Genomic DNA, 17,958 nt, shown 5'->3' with positions numbered 1-17,958 from the left:
TTGACCAAGATAGACGGGAAAATAGATGCCTTATCATTCCGTATGGACAGAATGTCGGAGCGCTTAGATAAGCATACTGAGAGGCTAGAGCAGGTGGATAAACGAGTTTCAGACGCTGAAGATATCTTAACCACTAGCTCCCGAGCACATAGAAAAATGGATAAACTACTGCAGGTGGTCCAGGCCAAAGCTGAAGATTTGGAGGCGAGATCTTGGAGTAGCAATATAAGACTAGTGGGAATTGCGGAGTCAACCACTATCCCTAATAAGGAACTCTTTGTGGAACAATTACTGGTCTCACTTATGGGCAGAGAAACATTCTTGAATGTGTTCATTGTGAAACGTGCTCATCGCTCTCTTGCGCCCAGACCGGTCCCAGGAGCTCCTCCCCGACCCATAATTTCTAAGGTGCCTAACTATAGGGATCGGGACGCTACCTTATGCAAAGCCAGGGAGCTGCGCACACTGCAACATGAGGGCATGGACATCTCCCTATACCCTGACTTCAAACAACAAGTTCAGGAAGCAAGACGTCTGTTTCTCCCTGTTAAGCGGAAACTTTGACACCTTAAGTTTTAGTTATTTTCAACATGATGTACCTGGCTAAATTGAGCATACAAGCTGATGGCAAAGATTTTATATTTTCTGACCCGAAGCAGGCGCTGCAATTCATAAAAAAGCGAGAGGGAGGAGGATCTTCACGGAAACCTTCTTGCTCACCGGCTTCCTTGAAAGATGAGGTCCCGGAGCTAGAAGAACAGTAAATTTAACTGGACATCCACCTGGTTGCACTAAATTGTAGATCCATCAAGCTGTGGTGAGGTGGGATCTACTGCCTGGGTGGCTACCACTTGGGCCCCTGGTCCCTGTGAATGGAAATGTGCTACCAATATTTCTTAATGACTCTGCTAAGGTAGTCGGTTAGATCTATAGATAAGTTGCATGTTGAGCCACTCACATACTAAGTAAACTCTAGATGATGCATCCAAACTGGGAATACAAGACGTATATTATTGCTGTGTTCCAACATAGTGATGATATAAATGACCCATGTAGTGCACCAGAGGGGTAGCCCGTTAGATGTGTTCATGTTCATAAAGTTGGTTGCTGGAATAAGTTTGGAGCTGGTAACATATGCCCCTGCTTGTTACTCTCCTCTTGCTACTTTATCTGTGTTTGGGTGGGGGAGAGGGGAGTTTGTACTGGGGTTTGTTTATCTGGAGGGGAGGGGAACTTCTCGACTATGCTTAGTTGGGGACTGCATAGCGTGGGAGGGGGGTGTTCATAGTAAAAGTACAAAGACAAAGGGGCATATTAGCAAGGGCATTATCGCTGCTTTAGCAGGACTTTTTCCTGCAAAAGCGGCGATAATTTTATCGCCCTATTACCAAGCTGTCACTAACAGCAGTTAGCGACAGCTTGTAGGCGATAGCGACCGGTTTGGGGCCCGCTTCGCATGTCAGAGATATTTATCGCTAATGACATACAAAGTGGGCGTACCCAACCATTTAGCGACTGAAAGCAGTCGCTAACATCGCTATCGCCTATTATCAACGCAGGCGAAGCGTTAAAAAAATTCACGCTAAGCGCGAATATCGCCAAAACCAAATGCCTGCTCAGAACACTTCTTAACCTGTATATCCAATGGGAGGTGGATATTTAGGTTAAGACCCTATTGGCGATGATGCCTGAATATTGCTGGATTTCCAGCGATATTCACGCATTGAGCCGCTATCGCCAGATATTTTATCGCATTTGAGATAAACGTTGCTAATAGCACGTTATCTCTGTGATAAAATCTGGCGATGCGAGGCGATAAAAAAAAATTGCTAAGATCAGTTAGCGATAATTATTGCTACTCCTTGCTAATATGCCCCAAAGAGACCTGCTCAGGTTTCACTGTGCTGGCTGGTACTGCGGGGAATTAAAACATTGAGAACGTTGCTATGACGAATCCATCTTCTAAAATTGATGTTTTTTATTTTTTTTATTTGAAAGGTTTTATATAGCGCAAACATGACCCGTGCGGGTATCAGAGTACTTTACAAGTTAGGTAGTTAAACAGAAGAAACAATGTACAAAAGAAACATAAGGGCATATTAATAAGGGCAGGCGATAATTATCGCTAAGTGCACTTAGCGCAAGTATAATTATCGCCGGCCAACTCTGAATTTTATAGCGGAGATAGCATGCTATCAGCAACGCTGATCTCCAAAGCGATAAAATTCAGAGCGCAAGCTGCCAATTGTGAGATTATCACTGGCAATACAGCGATAATCCCACAAGGTTTGGCGATAGCTTGCTGATAGGGATAGACATACTTAGCCATGATATCCACCTTACATAGAATATCATGGCTAAGTCAGAAAAATACCAGACGTAAAAAAGCAGCGTTAATCGCGGTTAGCATGGCTTTTTTTAAATCGCTAACAGGGTTACGATATCCTTGATAATAGGAGAAATATCGCTTAGCGACATTTCTCCTATGATTTTAATCTGGAACGCCCCCTTTGCATCTCATTAGAGATGCAAGGGGAAGCGTAGAGTAAAAGGGTGCTAACATGCGAATTTGCATGTTAGCACCCTGTTGCTGATAGGGCGCTAGTTTTATCTCTGCCTTTTTTTGAGGCATATTCCAAGACCTGCACATCGAAACCAAATAAGCGTGGACAGTGCTGCCATTATACCCGGGATTCTATCCAAAGTAAAGGCAAAAGACAAAGGGCCCGATTCACAGAATGAACGTAAGACTCAATCCTAAACTTACTACTATTTTGGTATTCACAGAATGAACTTACTACTTTTGGTATTCACAGAAGTTAGGATTTTGTCTTAAGTTTGTCTTAAGACAAACTTTAGACAGTCTTAAGACAGTCTTAAGACAGACTTAAGACAAAATCCTAACTTCTGTGAATACCAAAAGTAGTAAGTGCATTCTGTGAATGCTAAAAGTAGTAAGTGCATTCTGTAAATACCAAAATAGTAGTAAGTTTAGGATTGAGTCTTAATCATTGAACCAGGGGGGGGGAGGAGGGGGGAACCCCGGTCAAATAATTCCATTTAAGCAAATGCCAAAACGATCTTTTATTACGGTTCCCAGATCTTGCCAGGTCAAGCTTGCATACTTGCAAGACAGAGACTCGCCAGTCTAAAAGTGTAGGTGGGTGATGGTCCTTCCACCTTTTGCAGATCTCTCTTCTAGCCAATAAGATGGAGTAAAAGAGAAGATTCTTTGCCGGGCTCTGAGCTCCATCTGGTACCCCAAAAATTGCAAGAGGGAGATCAATCAAAACTTGAAAACCAAGAGATGACGTAAGTAGATTGCTGATAGAGACCCAGAAGGCTGAGACAGAGGGGCATTAAAAAAACATATGGGCATTCGTGGCCGCTATTAAAGCACATCTGGCACACGCTACGGGGGAGCCCTGGATGAATTTTGTCAACCTTTGCGGTGAATAGTATGCTCTGTGGAGTGTATAAAGGTGATTCCTATGCAACCATGCGGGCTTCACAATATCCCACAGGACCCTGAACGATGCAGACCAACGGTCCTGTAAGTTACAACATGCAAAGGAAGAGCCCCACAGCAAGTCAGGAAGCTGGAATTCCCCGTCAGACTCCTCTTGTATCAAGTTATACCATACAGATATCTCCTTTTTGCCAGATGGTTTATCCAAAAGTAAAGTCTCAAGCTGGTTGCCACTCCCGACTGGAGTTTAACCTCGGGAAGAAGCTTGTAATGTGTAGGAGTGTGCCTAACTAGCAATCTGGATATATTTAAATTTGATTATTTTTTATTTTTTATTTTTTTTCAACAAAATATTTATTGGCATAAAATTTCGATACAATTTTGGACTGCTAGTGGCCCACAACCCGGGGGCTGGCCGCAAGTAGCAGTATCACAATATTCTGTAGAACACAGCCATTCAGCTGGTAACCCGGGGGTCCAGCGGCGTCATGGTAAATTGTATTTGCAAACAGCTCGTTCCATCTTGTCACCCCTTCTTCTTGTCATTACATGAACTTTGGTTTTTAAATGTGTCCCAGATCCATAGTGCCAAAAAACATAACAGTTATAACCAGTTAACCTAAAGTGCCTCGGGCAATTCCACACTCCGCCGCCACCTTGCGTGCATCATCACTATTCGATATATCAGACTAATTGCAACTGTTTTCTAATGTGCTGAATATTCCCCTGCCACATTTTTAGCACATGCCACTTCAGTATATCTTATGTTTTTATAATGACTCCCCGTCCCCAGCCTCCGTTAGTAGATAATCAGACAAATAACACCAAAAGTCTTTCGGGCGTGATCTAATTGGCAGGTCTTCTTCATAAGTGACTAACTTATCTCTACAGTACGTCATGTCTGTAAGCCATGACTTGATAGTAGGTACATTCCTCCCTTCCCAGCATTTTGATATCTGTCTCTTAGCAATCAATAAAGCCACCGCGCAAAACTTTCTCTTGCCTGCCCTGACATTTGATAGAAGGCCCAGCAAACAAACCCTCATTGTGCATTCCACCACGGTTCCTATCATTTTGCCCAGCGTAAGTGTTACCTTCTCCCAATTCTCCTGAATCTTCTGGCAGTGCCATGCAAGATGACCAAAATCTGCCTCATCGTGTCCGCATCTTTTACATCTAGCATTGTCACGCAGTCCATATTTGTACAATCTTTTTGGTGTGTGATATGTTTGATGTAGATACTTCAGATGTGTGATGCGCAAATTCCCATTCGGAGTGAGTAATTTAAGCAGGGAGCAGGCACTTAGCCACTCATTCTCTTGTAATGCCTCTGGCAGGGCGTCATTCCATCTACCCATCGCTTTCTCAGATGTATGTGGGATTTCACTTTGGGCTATCTTGTACAATCTTGACACCAGGTGTGACATGTTGGATGACGTTATAATGAATTGCAGCGAGTGTAGAGTCGGCGGTTCTTGTGGATAGTCTGGATATAGATCCTGTATGGCTTTCTGCAGTCTATAGTGCGTGAATCGGAATAGTAATGTTGGGTTGCTAATATATGTTAAATCGGCTGCTGTGCAGAAGGTACCCTCGTGATATAGATCCCCAAATTTTTCTATCCCTACATTTCGCAATAAGTCCATGCCTACTTTTTCATTTGTTACCGATACCTCCTGATGGAAATGGAGTGGGAGAGCTGGTGCATAGAGCGGTAACTTATGAGCCATTCTTCCTAGCGTCCGCCATGCACGTGCTGTTGTATCTATCGTGTTTATATCCCTAGAGTGTAGTGGAGGCCTCTTGTGCGTCAAAATCGCAGTCAGTGGGATTGGCGAGGCATCACCCTCCTCAACCGCAGTGTGCGTTAGATATGTCGTGGGGTGGAACCAATGTGATGCATATTGTGCCTGTGCACATAAATAGTAAAGTTTAAAGTCCGGTACACAAAATCCCCCTCTCTCGTAAGGTAGTGTTAGGGTATGTAGGTCAATACGAGCCTGTTTACCCGCCCATATTAGTTTCAAGATTAACGACGTTATGTTAGTGAAGATGGCTTTAGGGGGTGTGATTGGTATATTATTGAACAGGTACAAGAATTTGGGCAGGATATTCATCTTTACTATCGCAATACGGTCTGCTAAGGACAGGGGCATCTGTATCCATCAGGCCACGTGCCCCTCTAATTCTGCAAATACCCTACCGTAATTTGACCTAAGAACCTCTTCTGGGTCTCGACTGTACCACACTCCTAGATAGCGAGTCGGTTCTGTCTGCCAGTCTAGCGGGAAGTCAGGAACAAACTGTTCTGTCGAGTCAGTAAGTGGGATGAGTAATGATTTCTCCCAGTTAATTTGCAACCCGGAGTGACGCCCAAATCTTACATAGTCACGGAGTAATGGACTGAGGTTCTGCTCTGGGTCTCGTATGTATAGCAGCATGTCATCCGCGTAGAGCGAAATTTGCAGAGGTCTCCCAGGGAATTGCAGGGCTGAGTGCTTATGGGTCTGCCTGACTATACATGCTAACGGCTCTAATGCCAGTGCGAAAATCAGAGGCGACAGAGGGCACCCTTGTCTCGTTCCCCTCGCTATGTTAAAAGGCCCGGATATGTACCCATTAACTCTTACTCTTGCCATGGGTTTCGTGTAGAGTAGTGTAATCCATGTTATAAATCGTGGGGGAAAGCCCATTCTCTGCAATATCGTGCTAATGTAAGACCATTCGATAGAATCGAAAGCCTTGGCGGCGTCTAACATGACCGCCACAGCTTTGGTTTGAGGTGTTAGATAGTGGGATAGTGCAAACAGCGTTCGTGTATTGTGCGATGTGGCTCTCGTGGGGATGAAGCCCGCCTGGTCAGGTAGTATCAGGTTTGTCATCAGGGGCTGCAGTCGTTCTGCCAAGAGTTTAGCTAAAATTTTTGAATCTACATTTAGGAGTGATAGTGGTCGGTAAGAGTCACATAGATCTGGGTTCTTCCCCGGTTTTAATAGGGTGATAATCACCGCCTCCCTCAGCGTCGGGGGCAGTATCATCTGGTCATACGCTGTGCCGTACATTGCAACCAGATGTGGGGCAAGTATGTCAGCACATTTTTTGTAGAATTCGCAGGTGAATCCATCGGGTCCCGGTGCCTTTCCGTTGGGGAGTTTGTGTATTATTGCGGTAACCTCCTCGACCGGTTGTGCCAGATACTCACGTTGATTATCCGACAACCACGCTATTGCTATGTCTTGTAAATATGTAAGCGTTTCCTGTGGTGGAGCAGGCATTTGTGAAGTATATAGGTCTGTATAATTATCAACAAACCCACGAAGTATCTCTTCGTGGTTTGAGTGCAGTATCCCATCCTTGTCCCTAATTTGAGTTATCACCTGAGGGCCTTTCCCTTTACATATTTTCCTCGCCAACACCCTTTCCGGTCTGCCCCCTTCACCAAATTGTCTGGCCAGTGGTCGTTTGGTAATGTATTTCAGTTCATCCTCTGCAAATTTTTGATGTTCAGTGATTTTTAGCTTTAGTTCACCCAGTAGCTCCACACTCCCAGTGCGGGCATATTCCTGTTCTAGGGATGACATATCTCGTTCCAGTCTGGTGATCTGCGCCCTGATGTCTTTAAGTATCCCTGCAGTCGTGCCGATACACACACCTCTGAGTGTTGCTTTCAATGCTTCCCACACAATATAGGGATCATCCACTGACTCTGTGTTTATTTGGAAGTAATCATGAATGGCCATTGTAATGGTTGAGAGATATATTGGGTCTAGTAGTGCCTGTGCATTGAAACGCCAGCTAAATGGCGTTGGTGTGTAATGAGGCCTTTGCAGCGTAAGCGCCACGGGATTGTGGTCAGACAGGGTGCGCGGTAATGGAGCAAGGTTTGTTGTCCACAGCACTGTGCTGTCAGTCCCTAACCAGTAATCTATTCTCGACCAACTCCCATGTGCCAGGTTTACGTGTGTTGCGCCAGGCGCAGTTGGATGTCGGGCCCTCCAAATGTCTGTCAGCGCCATTTCCTCCATCATATCCCTAAGCTTCTCCCGGGCTTTCCTGTGAGGTTCTATTGAAGACGTGGACCGATCTAGTTCGGTACACAACCCTATATTAAAATCGCCTCCCCATATCATAGTAGTGTCACTGAATTCCAGCACATGATCCCATACTTCCTGAAAAAATTCAGGCGCATCCACATTTGGGCCATAGATGTTCACAATCGTTACATTTTGACCTCGCAAATTTCCAGACACAATTACGTACCTACCATTGGCATCGGCAATAGTACGTGTGATTTTGTAGTTGGTCCCCTTCTTCACCAGGGTCATGACCCCCCTAGAGTATGATGAGTAGTGTGCTGCATATGTGGATTCTGCCCAGCGTGTGCCAATAGCTCTGTGTGTCTTAGGGTCTATATGGGTTTCTTGGATCAACGCAATATCTATGTGGTGTCTGTCAAGGGCAGCGAAAACCTGTCTAATTTTCTTAGGGTTTGTAAATCCCCTCACATTCCAAGTTATTAGATTCAGGTCATGAGCATTCACCATGTCACCACACTTCTCTCATTTTGTGCTGCGACAGTTACCTCCATCCAACTCCCCCTGTGCCACCCCCAAACATTCCATCCCCAGCTTTCAGTTTGATAGCACATTCGATTGTGAGACCTTGAGCCGTGTATCTGCCAGTGTTTAGTTGTCTCCTTGAATCCCGCACATTCACGTAGATTCTTACCATGGGTAAGTCTCCAAGGCTAGTACACATCACAATATGACAGTCGGCAGTGTATCTTAATTGCACCTTTAGCACATGAAATAACAACAAACCCCAACTTTTCCCCTTCCCACCCACTCCAGCATCCCAATTTTGCCGAAGCCATTTTGCCCTCATAACTTCTCTACGTATCAGAACTGTTTGGGGACCACCCTAGTAGAGGTCCGCCGAGAGCGCATCCCACCATCCCTAAAAGGGGATGGGGGGCGGATCAATAAACTGTAAACAGATTACATCATCAAAACATTTCAGCGTCCTTTTGTGGTCCAGAACCAACACTAACTAGTGGTTAATAAGTGAATGGTGAGCCCAGGAGGGGGCCCGTGTAACTCTATAAGTGCATAGTCATTGCATTTCACATATTATTTATAGTGTACACCATGCTGACCATGCCATCTCTCACCATCTATGTGGGTTTCGTGTCCGCACCTAAAAAGTTCCACATATTTTTACGACACGGGGTGTCAGCATCCAGGCACGGTCTAAAGTCTCTGAACAGTGCACCGCTGGGTGGCAGATTGAACGTCTACTTAAAGTCCTATGAGGTACCCATTCTAGGTTATGGACTTTCGCGGTTGAGACATCACGTACATGTAACTCATTCACTAATACTGACATTCGGCATTCAATAGCCTTACCTTCAGTCTGAGTCTAGATGTCTATCTTTGCGGTTGCTCTTTCTTCCTTTCATAATAATGGTTTTTATGAATTCCATCGCCGTTTTGGGCGTCGCCAGGAAAACAGGTTTGTCGTCCCAGGTGATCCTTAAGCGTGCCGGGTATAACATGGCATATGGAATTTGCAGATCCCGTAGTTTGGCTTTGACCTTGTTGAATTCCTTCCGTGCTTGCTGCACATTAATCGTAAAGTCCGGGTAGAATTCTAGTTTGTTGCCCTGGTGTTGGATCTCACCTTTCTCTCGAGCCAGTCGCAGGATAGTATCCCTGTCGCGGTAGTTCAGGACTCTTGCTATTATTGGTCTTGGTGTGGCGCCCGGTTTTGGAGTCGGGCCAGGGATCTGTGTGCTCGCTCCACTATAAATATGGGCGAGAGATTTTCGCTGCCAAACAGTTCTTTACACAATTGTTCAATATAAGGCTCCATTCGCCCCGTGTTCGTGGATTCCGGCAGGCCTGCTATGCGAATGTTGTTCCTTCTCGACCTCGCTTCCAACTCCTCCGACTTGGCCTTGATCACTTCCAGGACCTTCTCCATGCCCTTGCATTTAGCTGTCGTTGCATGCGCCTCATCTTCGACCGAGGAAATTCTATTTTCGGCCGTGTCCAGCCTCTCTCCCTGCTTGTCCAGTTTCGTTGCTAGGTTGTCCACTCTGCCTGTTAGGAGGTCCAATTTTTCGTTTATTTCTTGCCTGGACGCCTGGATGGCCTTGAGAATACTCTCCATATCATTTTCCTCTGGGGATTCCGCTCCTTGGTCATCCTCTGTATGTTTAGATTGGTTCTTCGTTGTCTTCCGTGTCTCAAAGGAGAGGGTGGGTTGTTGATGGTTTCCCCATCTTGTACGACCCAGTAGCGATATGGCTATAGTGACGTTGTTGGAGCTCGGAGCGTCTGCCACGGTGTGGGGCTATTGCACTTGTAGGCGGATGTTGGGATCAGGGTGTCTGTTACGCCGCAGAGTGTCTCGTGAACCTTTCCCCTGCTACGGTCGGGAAGTGCGCCGCGTGTTGTATCCTGTGGTCAGAGGAGTGTACACCGTGTTGCTGCCCCACTCCTGTACCGTGGATTCGCCTGTTTTACCGATGGGGTATCGTGTGAAGCTGTGGCCCACTGTTCTTTCACCCGTTCCGGTCACAGTGTATGGATTACGCTGTGCGACAAGGCCTCTTGTGTCCGCACTAACGGTCAGTCCCGCCCCTCTTACGTTGTATGTTTTGCGCCTTCTAGTACTTACTCCACTTTCGGCCTAGAAGCGCGATTCTCCGTGCCACCATTTGTGTTATGCAGAATTATTACCGCCAACCGTCTGGGTCTGCTGTACAGTGGACTGCTTTATTTACCTCAATAACGTTGGAGATTGTGTATAGCTCCTGGGGAGGCTCCCTGTACGTGAATGTCCTTTTTGAGACCTTGCTGTTCATGCTCGTTACATGCCGGGTCGCAGTGTCGCCATGTTGCCTGTGACTGCTCTACGCATTGTACCATCAGCGTCCATGTACCATATTCGGGCATGTGTCCCTAATACGTCGTAGAGTGCCGTGTTTCTGGTGCATACCAGCGTTAGCGCTAGCGCTCAATCCTTGCACTCCCTACTAACTTCCAGCGCGCCCTGCAGTTTATTCACTCCTATCAGACTATGGACGCCGCCATCTTGTCTGTGGTGTCCGGTTAGGAGAATAACGCTCAGTATCAGAAGGCCAGTGCCCGCTGTGTGATTGCCTCCCCCAGTCGTTTTATGGCGCCAAAAGAATGGTCTTTGGTACAAACAGAGTCTCTCCCATTCAATCCCTGACGTGGCGCAGTGCTTGGTATGTTCGTTATGTGCTGGACCACGGAGCCGCCATAAAGTCCGCTATCTCCCGTTTTCCCCCGTGTAAACACATCGCCCGCAGCGGTTGCATGCTTCTCATGAGCGGGACGGTTACTTGCCTGAGCCTTCTCCGTCTTGCTTGCATGCTCTGTTCTCGCGGCGCACAGTGTCCGCAGGTCGCGCTGCCCGATCACGGTTTCTCCGGCTCTGCCCGGGCTCCAGCCGCCATTTTACCGCTCTTCCGATTGTCCGCAAGGTATTGTCATCCGCATCAGTATTGCGGCACCTTCAAGCGCCGCCCGACCATATTTTCGTGAGGACAGTGCTGTCCCATTCAAGCTGGTGTGGTTGTTTCTCTGATTTCGTCTGTTTGAATACAGCTATTTGGCGCGATTTTGATCCGCCCGGCGGAGCTGCACTGTCAGGCAGCCATTCCGCTGTGCGCCCCCTAGCGCCTCCCCTAAATTTGGAAAAGTTTGATCCTATTCTCCCTTTTAAGACTTCCCATGGTAACAGGCTTCCTTCCACAAATATATCTCCCCATACCTCCAACCCTGCATCCCGCAAACTAGCAGCTAGACTATCTTCCAGCCACCCAGGATTCCCAGGAGATCCCGACAACGGGGCCCTACTAGAAAGGTATCCAAGCTTTGTTGAAATTCTGACCTTAGCCCACATTTCTGCCAACCCCTGTAATACTTTTAGTTTGATTTTCTTAAAAAACTTCGGATCTCTGAATTTAAACAAAAAACCTGACTGTGCTACCCCTTCACCTTTGAGCAAGGCTGAGAACATATTGCCAACCCCATGATCTGTGGGCATCTTTAACAGCATTCGAGCATGGGAAAGATGGAACGCCCATGCGTAGATTTGCAGATTAGGAGCTGCTAGGCCACCTTTCTCCCTGCGACGCCTGAGCTTCTTCCATGTAATCCTTGGAATATGCTTATCCCAAATAAAAGACGTTATATCTCCCTGTAACTTAGATACTGCTAATGGATAAAAAAAAGAGGAATAGTATTAAATAAAAACAAGACTTTAGGTAGAATAGTCATCTTAACTAAATTAACTCGTCCCAACAAAGATAAAGGAAGATGTAACCAAGAATTCATAAGTCTACGATAATACTTCGCGACAGTAGCTAAATTGATTGTGGCAATTTTGTTAATGTCCTTGATAATATTCAAACCCAGATAGCGCAAACTTGGAGAAAGTTGAAATTCCGTGCCACAATCACCATCATTCCAGACCATTACCTCGGTCTTAGAGGCATTGACCTCCTATCCAGATATTTCCCCAAACTCTAAGGCCAACTTAATTGCTGCTGGAAATGCTGAACGTATGTCTGAGGAAAGTATCAAAATATCGTCGGTGTACAGAGCCACTTTCCTTTCCCAACCCGCATATAAAAACGACTTAATAGACTCATCATCCCTCAAACGCTGGGCGAAGGGTTCTATGTACAAATCGAATAGTAACGGGGAAAGGGGGCAGCCCTGACGCGTTCCCCTTGTGATGGAAAAGGGGTCCGATAGTTTCCTATTCACCAATACGCTAGCTGATGGATTCGAATATAAAAGCCTGACTGCTCGACAAAAGCACTCCCCAATATTGAACTTAACCAAGACCCCCAACAGGTATGCCCAATTCACCCTGTCGAAGGCCTTGGTTGCATCGAGCGTCAGGACTGCCAGTGGGAGGGAGTCAGTTGATGCCATATCTATGGCCCCTATCAAATCATAGGTCAACTCATACAATTGACGGCGTTTCACGAACCCTTTCTGGTCACGATGTAAGATGTCAGGTGCTACTATACTTAACCTTTTCACCAGAACCGTGGCAAAAATCTTATAATCCACGTTCAAGACGGAAATAGGCCTATATGAGTCGCAGGACAGCGCAGACTTCCCTGGTTTTAAAATGAAAGTAATTAAAGCACTATCCCAGGAAACAGGAGGAGATAACCCATCCTGCAAAATTTGATCAAATAGCCTAGTTAGAAAAGGAACAATCGCTTGTTCCAGGGCCCTATAAATCTCGGCAGGGAGGCCGTCTGGTCCAGCCGCCTTCCCTTTCTTACTGTTCAGGATAGCTGCCCTGACCTCCTCTTCAGTAATAGTGCTATCCAGTGAGGCCCGTCGCTCCGAGGATAAGGAGGGGAGAGACAGCTCTTCCAGTCAGTTTCCAATTCGTTCCTGATCCAAAGTTTTATCTTCCTGATAGATAGTTTGGAAGAATTCTCTAAAAATGTTTCTTATATCGCTATCCAACGAATAGGATACATTATTATGAGATATAGACTCAGAGGGCCCGATTCACAGAATGAACTTAAGACTTTATCTTAAACTTACTGCTATTTTGGTATTCACAGAATGCACTTACTACTTTTGGCAATCACAGAATGAATTTACTACTTTTGGTATTCACAGAAGTTAGGATTTTGTCTTAAGTTTGTCTTAAGACAAACTTAAGACAGACTTAAGACAGACTTAAGACAGACTTAAGACAAAATCCTAACTTCTGTGAATGCCAAAAGTAGTAAGTTCATTCTGTGAATGCCAAAAGTAGTAAGTGCATTCTGTGAATACCAAAATAGTAGTAAGTTTAGGATTGAGTCTTAAGTTCATTCTGTGAATCGGGCCCAATGTTATTTCAGACCTGGTCTGTTCTAGCTTCCTAGGCCAAGAGTTTTCCTGCTCCCTCACCAAATTCGAAATGGGCTATCTTACTAGCCTCCCATTTCTCAACAGTCGTTGATTTAATACCGAACCCAGCTGGCCTTTTAAAGATATTAACTTATTACAAAGTGCGTGTGTAGAATTCCCGGATACAGCTCGATCAATCACATCTTGAGTTTCTAATATCTCAGCTTCTATAGAAGCTACTTCTTCCCTATATTGCTTCCTCTGGTATGAGACCTTATTGGTAATGAGGCTTCTTAAAAAGGCTTTAAAAGAGTCCCACACGATCCCAGGAGCTGCTGAACCCAGGTTGGTCTGCATAAAACACTGGGGGGCATATTACCAACCAATAGAGATAATTTTTGTCTCTAACTTGTTTAGAGACAAATATTATCGCCGCACATCGGCGATTTTTATCGCAGATAAACCTTGCTATTAGCAAGGTTTATCGCAAATGCGATAAAAAACGGCCGCAATGCATGAATATCGCTGAAAAGTCAGCGATATTCATGCATTATCGAGCAAATGCTCTTAGCCATGTTATCCACCTCCCATTGGATAACATGGCTAAGAACTGCTCAGGGCAGGTGTTAGCTTTTGGAGATATTCGCGCTTAGCGCGAATATCTCCAAAAGTTGGTAATAGGAGATAGCGATGTTAGCGACTGTTTCCAGTCGCTAACATCTTGGCACGCCCACTTTGCATGTCAGTAGTGATAAATATCACTGACATCCAAAGCGGGGCCCAAGATGGTCGCTATCTCCTATTAGCTGTCGCTAACTGGTGTTAGCGACAGCTTGGTAATAAGGAGATAATTTTATCTCCGCTTTCTTGGCTTTTAAAGCCAAAAAAGCGGAGATAAACCCCCTTGATAATATGCCCCTGGGTTTCCATAATAAGGAAAGAAATGTCATCCGCTGCTGATAAGAGCGAACGGTCAAATGTCCCCATTATTACTGCAGGTCTCCATAATTGTAAAACGGGAAGTATACTATACATCTTCCACATTTCCAACTGGAACCTTGTTGGACTTGGCCCTTCTGGCAGGTTCACCCCTGAACTTTTTGCCTTTTAGTGTTACATAATTATAATGATTTCTGGTCTTTGCACACTTTTGCACTGTGGCACAGTGTAAAGTGCGTGCGCTCTCTGAGTGCGTGTGTAAGATTGGCCTGCCCTCCCATAGGAATGCATGGGGAATGTGTGTGTCCCTGGTGGTTCCTGATGCGTGGGGAGTGCAGATGCGAGTTTGGTATGTGCGGACTCGTGTGATTAAATGCTGCGCGATGATGTGTGCGGCGTTATGGTGTCTGGTGTGGAAGTGCAACTTCTAGAAGTTGGTGTACCTGTGCAGTGAAGGTGCTGGCTTGTGATTGGCTGGAGCTGGCTGGTGTGCCTGGCTCCAGGAGTCAGGATGGGTCTGCCCCGGTGGTGAATGGGAGATATGCATGGTGACGGCTGGGGAGGAGTGCACCTGGGACCTGAATAGGGCTGGCTTTCCCCAAACAATGCTGGCTCCGCACCCTGTGGTGCGACCTATGACCCTAGCCTGACTAGTGAATAGGAAGGGTGGCAGTTTATTTCTAGAGCCACGAGGCTCCCGGGGCACATTATTAATGTAAGGAGCGAGAGGGCTCCCATACCTACCTGTTCAGAGCCTAGAAGCCCCCCCCCAGTTGTTTTAGGAGATGAGAGGGCTCTGGGGTGCACCACATTTGTTTTAGAGCCAGAGGGCTCCCGCAGTTGGAGCAGCATTGTTCTTGGGCCCCTATGTCTTTTCCGAGCCAGAAGGCTCCCCGTGCACAGTCCTTGTCCTAGGGCCAGTGAGGGCCCTGTCGCAGTTCTGCTGAGTTTACAGCTGCCCAGCAAGTAGTGGGCAGCTGCACCGTTTAGGTTTTTCTTCTAGGGACTTGTTCTTGGAACTTAGGAGTGAGACGCACTCCTTCATCCCTCCCTACCTTGGTCCTCCCCAGCTGCGCTGCACTGAGTGCCAGCTGCAGCATTTAGGCCCTATTCTGCCCCTGTCCTCAGCTGTCCAGCAAGTAGTGGGCAGCTGCTACGTTTAGGTTTTGGTGCAGTGGCGCAACCTGGACCTCAGGGCTATTTATGTACTAACTGTGATTTCTGCGCTAATGTGATTTATGTGCTGCTATGATTTATGCGCTAATGTTTTGGGTGTTAGGAAATGTACTGTGTAGTAGGTTTTGCGCACCCTGTGTTCTGACACCTCTGAATGTGTTTTTATGCATCATGTGAGAAGCTTCTGGCCTATACCCCTAAATGTATTTTCATGCTTAAGTGGTTGTTTTATCCAGTATGGGTTATACTAGAGTGTTCATGATTCCCTGCGTGATATTTTCCTAAGGTTGTTAGGGTTGCATAGGTGGTACTTACCTTTTACCAGTGGTTACTGGTTGTGCGCTACATTTGCTATGTCTACAAAGTGTTATTTCTACCAAGTGCTAGTTCTAAATGTGCTTATTCCTGACAGTGGTCCATGTGGCCCTGTCCCATGTACATAATCCCCTGTGAATTCTGCCCGTGGCTCTGGCACATTGTAAAGTGTGTGTTTACTATCTAATGTGTTTTGTAATACAAAGGCTATTTTTACATGTACCTTGTGTGGAGTTCCTTTTGTGGGGGGCCTGGGATGTTGTTGCTGGTGGGTGCGTGCGCAAATGCTTTACACATCGCCTCTGAGATAAGCCTGACTGCTCGTGCCAAGCTACCAAGAGGGTGAGCAGGGGTTACCTTGGCGGGTGACTTCCTTGCCCTGACTTAGAATGGTGGTTTCTGCCTGGATTTGGCGCAAGCTTTAGCCAACCAGAAATCCCATTTCTAACACACCTCCTATGAAAGAGCTCTGACAAACAGCCCTCTTGCGGGCCATGGGGGACTGCAGCGCCACCCCCAACTAGGAGCAATCCCCGATGATGAAGCATGACACCCATAAGGGTGTGTGAGGGCACCAATTTCAAAAGGAGGAATTCCCCTATCTCTATCTCAATCCCACTAACTCTAGCTCTAGACACATCTTGCCTCAACTAGAAAAAGTTGCAGAATTTTGTCTTGTTTAGGAACAGCTACCACCCATTGGAGAAGTGTGGCTCAATGGTTAGGTGGAGAAGTGTGGCTCAATGGTTAGAGCAGGCAGACCTTGATGCAGAGCTCTGGCCAGGGACCAGGGTTTGATTCCCACCTCGGTGGGTCTCCGGCTCATTAATTCCCCTGACTGGATATTCTCGCCTCAGTGCCTGTTCTGATCATGGGTCCCACGCTGCAACTCTGGGCAATAGCTTGCTTAGTCTCCACAGCGGCCCCAAAAGCGCTGGGATGCCTGGCTGCACCTGGGGGCTGCCCAGGAGTGGACATTTCCCAGGAAAGCCAGGAAGGGTTCCTAAGCGGTATACGGACAGCGCCGGGACATCTCCGGTGGAGGTAGCTGTGCGCTTTACAAATTCCGACATTTATTGTGTTGACCCCTAATGAAGACAGCCAGGCACCTCATTGAATGGACACCATCAGTGCAGTACCGGGGGCCGTCACTAGGGGGCCATAAACACGTCAGCCAGGCGCCACACTGTAACATTCATGGGCGGGGGTTGCAGGGTAGAGGCTACTGCAGGTCCTGGTCCAGTCAGACACCACACTGTAGGGAGAGGTGTGGCGCCGCGGCCAGGGCGACTGACGCTGGAATCTGGGGATCACGGTTCGATCCCCGGCTCCGGCGGCAGGTTAGCCCAGCACCATGCGACTCTGGGCAATAGCTTGCTTAATCTTCCCGACGGCCCCCAGCGCCTAGAGACCGTAACGGGTGATTGTGCACTATACAAATGTGGATTATTATTATTATTATTATTATTATGTGGACAGCGTATGACTGCAGCAAGATAAAGATTAGTAAAATGGGCCTGCCTGTTTTATTTATTGTGTTGTCTTAAGCGACGCTCTTCAGATAGGGTGACCAACTGGGATGGGTGAAAATTCAGGACGGTGAGTGTAAAAATTCAGGACGCAGGGTCAAAATTCAGGACAAAAATTCAGGACGGAAGGTCAAAATTCAGGACAAAAATTTGAGACAAAGTGTACGTCAACAGACATTACGAAGAAGGTCGCACAAAAGAATATAATTAAGTAAATAGACAAACAAAAATACAAGTCAAAATAAGTTTATATTAGGTTAAAAAGTTAATTTACAGGCATTTAAAAGTTGTTGGGTGTTACCAAAAAATTGACAGCTTATCTCCTTTACCACCACAGCAAGATTGTCAAGTAGTCCACTTTTTAGGTCTCGCCTAGACGTGAGCAAAGCGAAGCTTTGCTGTGTGGCGAGACAACTTATGTAGTTACTTTTCGGGGAATGTGGACAGCAGAGTTCCACGCGCTTTCCCTTGCCGAGATTGAACCTCGGGAGCGCGCACGTCGCCGTGCCTCATAAAGCCTCACTCACGCATGCGCACATACACAGCCATACACACACTGCATACACACACGCACCCCCCCTTAAACAGACACACGCGCACACAGACAGACAGACACACGCACGCACAC

This window comes from Lissotriton helveticus, chromosome 1_1, assembly GCF_964261635.1.
Source record: "Lissotriton helveticus chromosome 1_1, aLisHel1.1, whole genome shotgun sequence".
NCBI classification, from domain to species: domain Eukaryota; kingdom Metazoa; phylum Chordata; class Amphibia; order Caudata; family Salamandridae; genus Lissotriton; species Lissotriton helveticus.
This window is presented reverse-complemented; position numbering follows the sequence as displayed.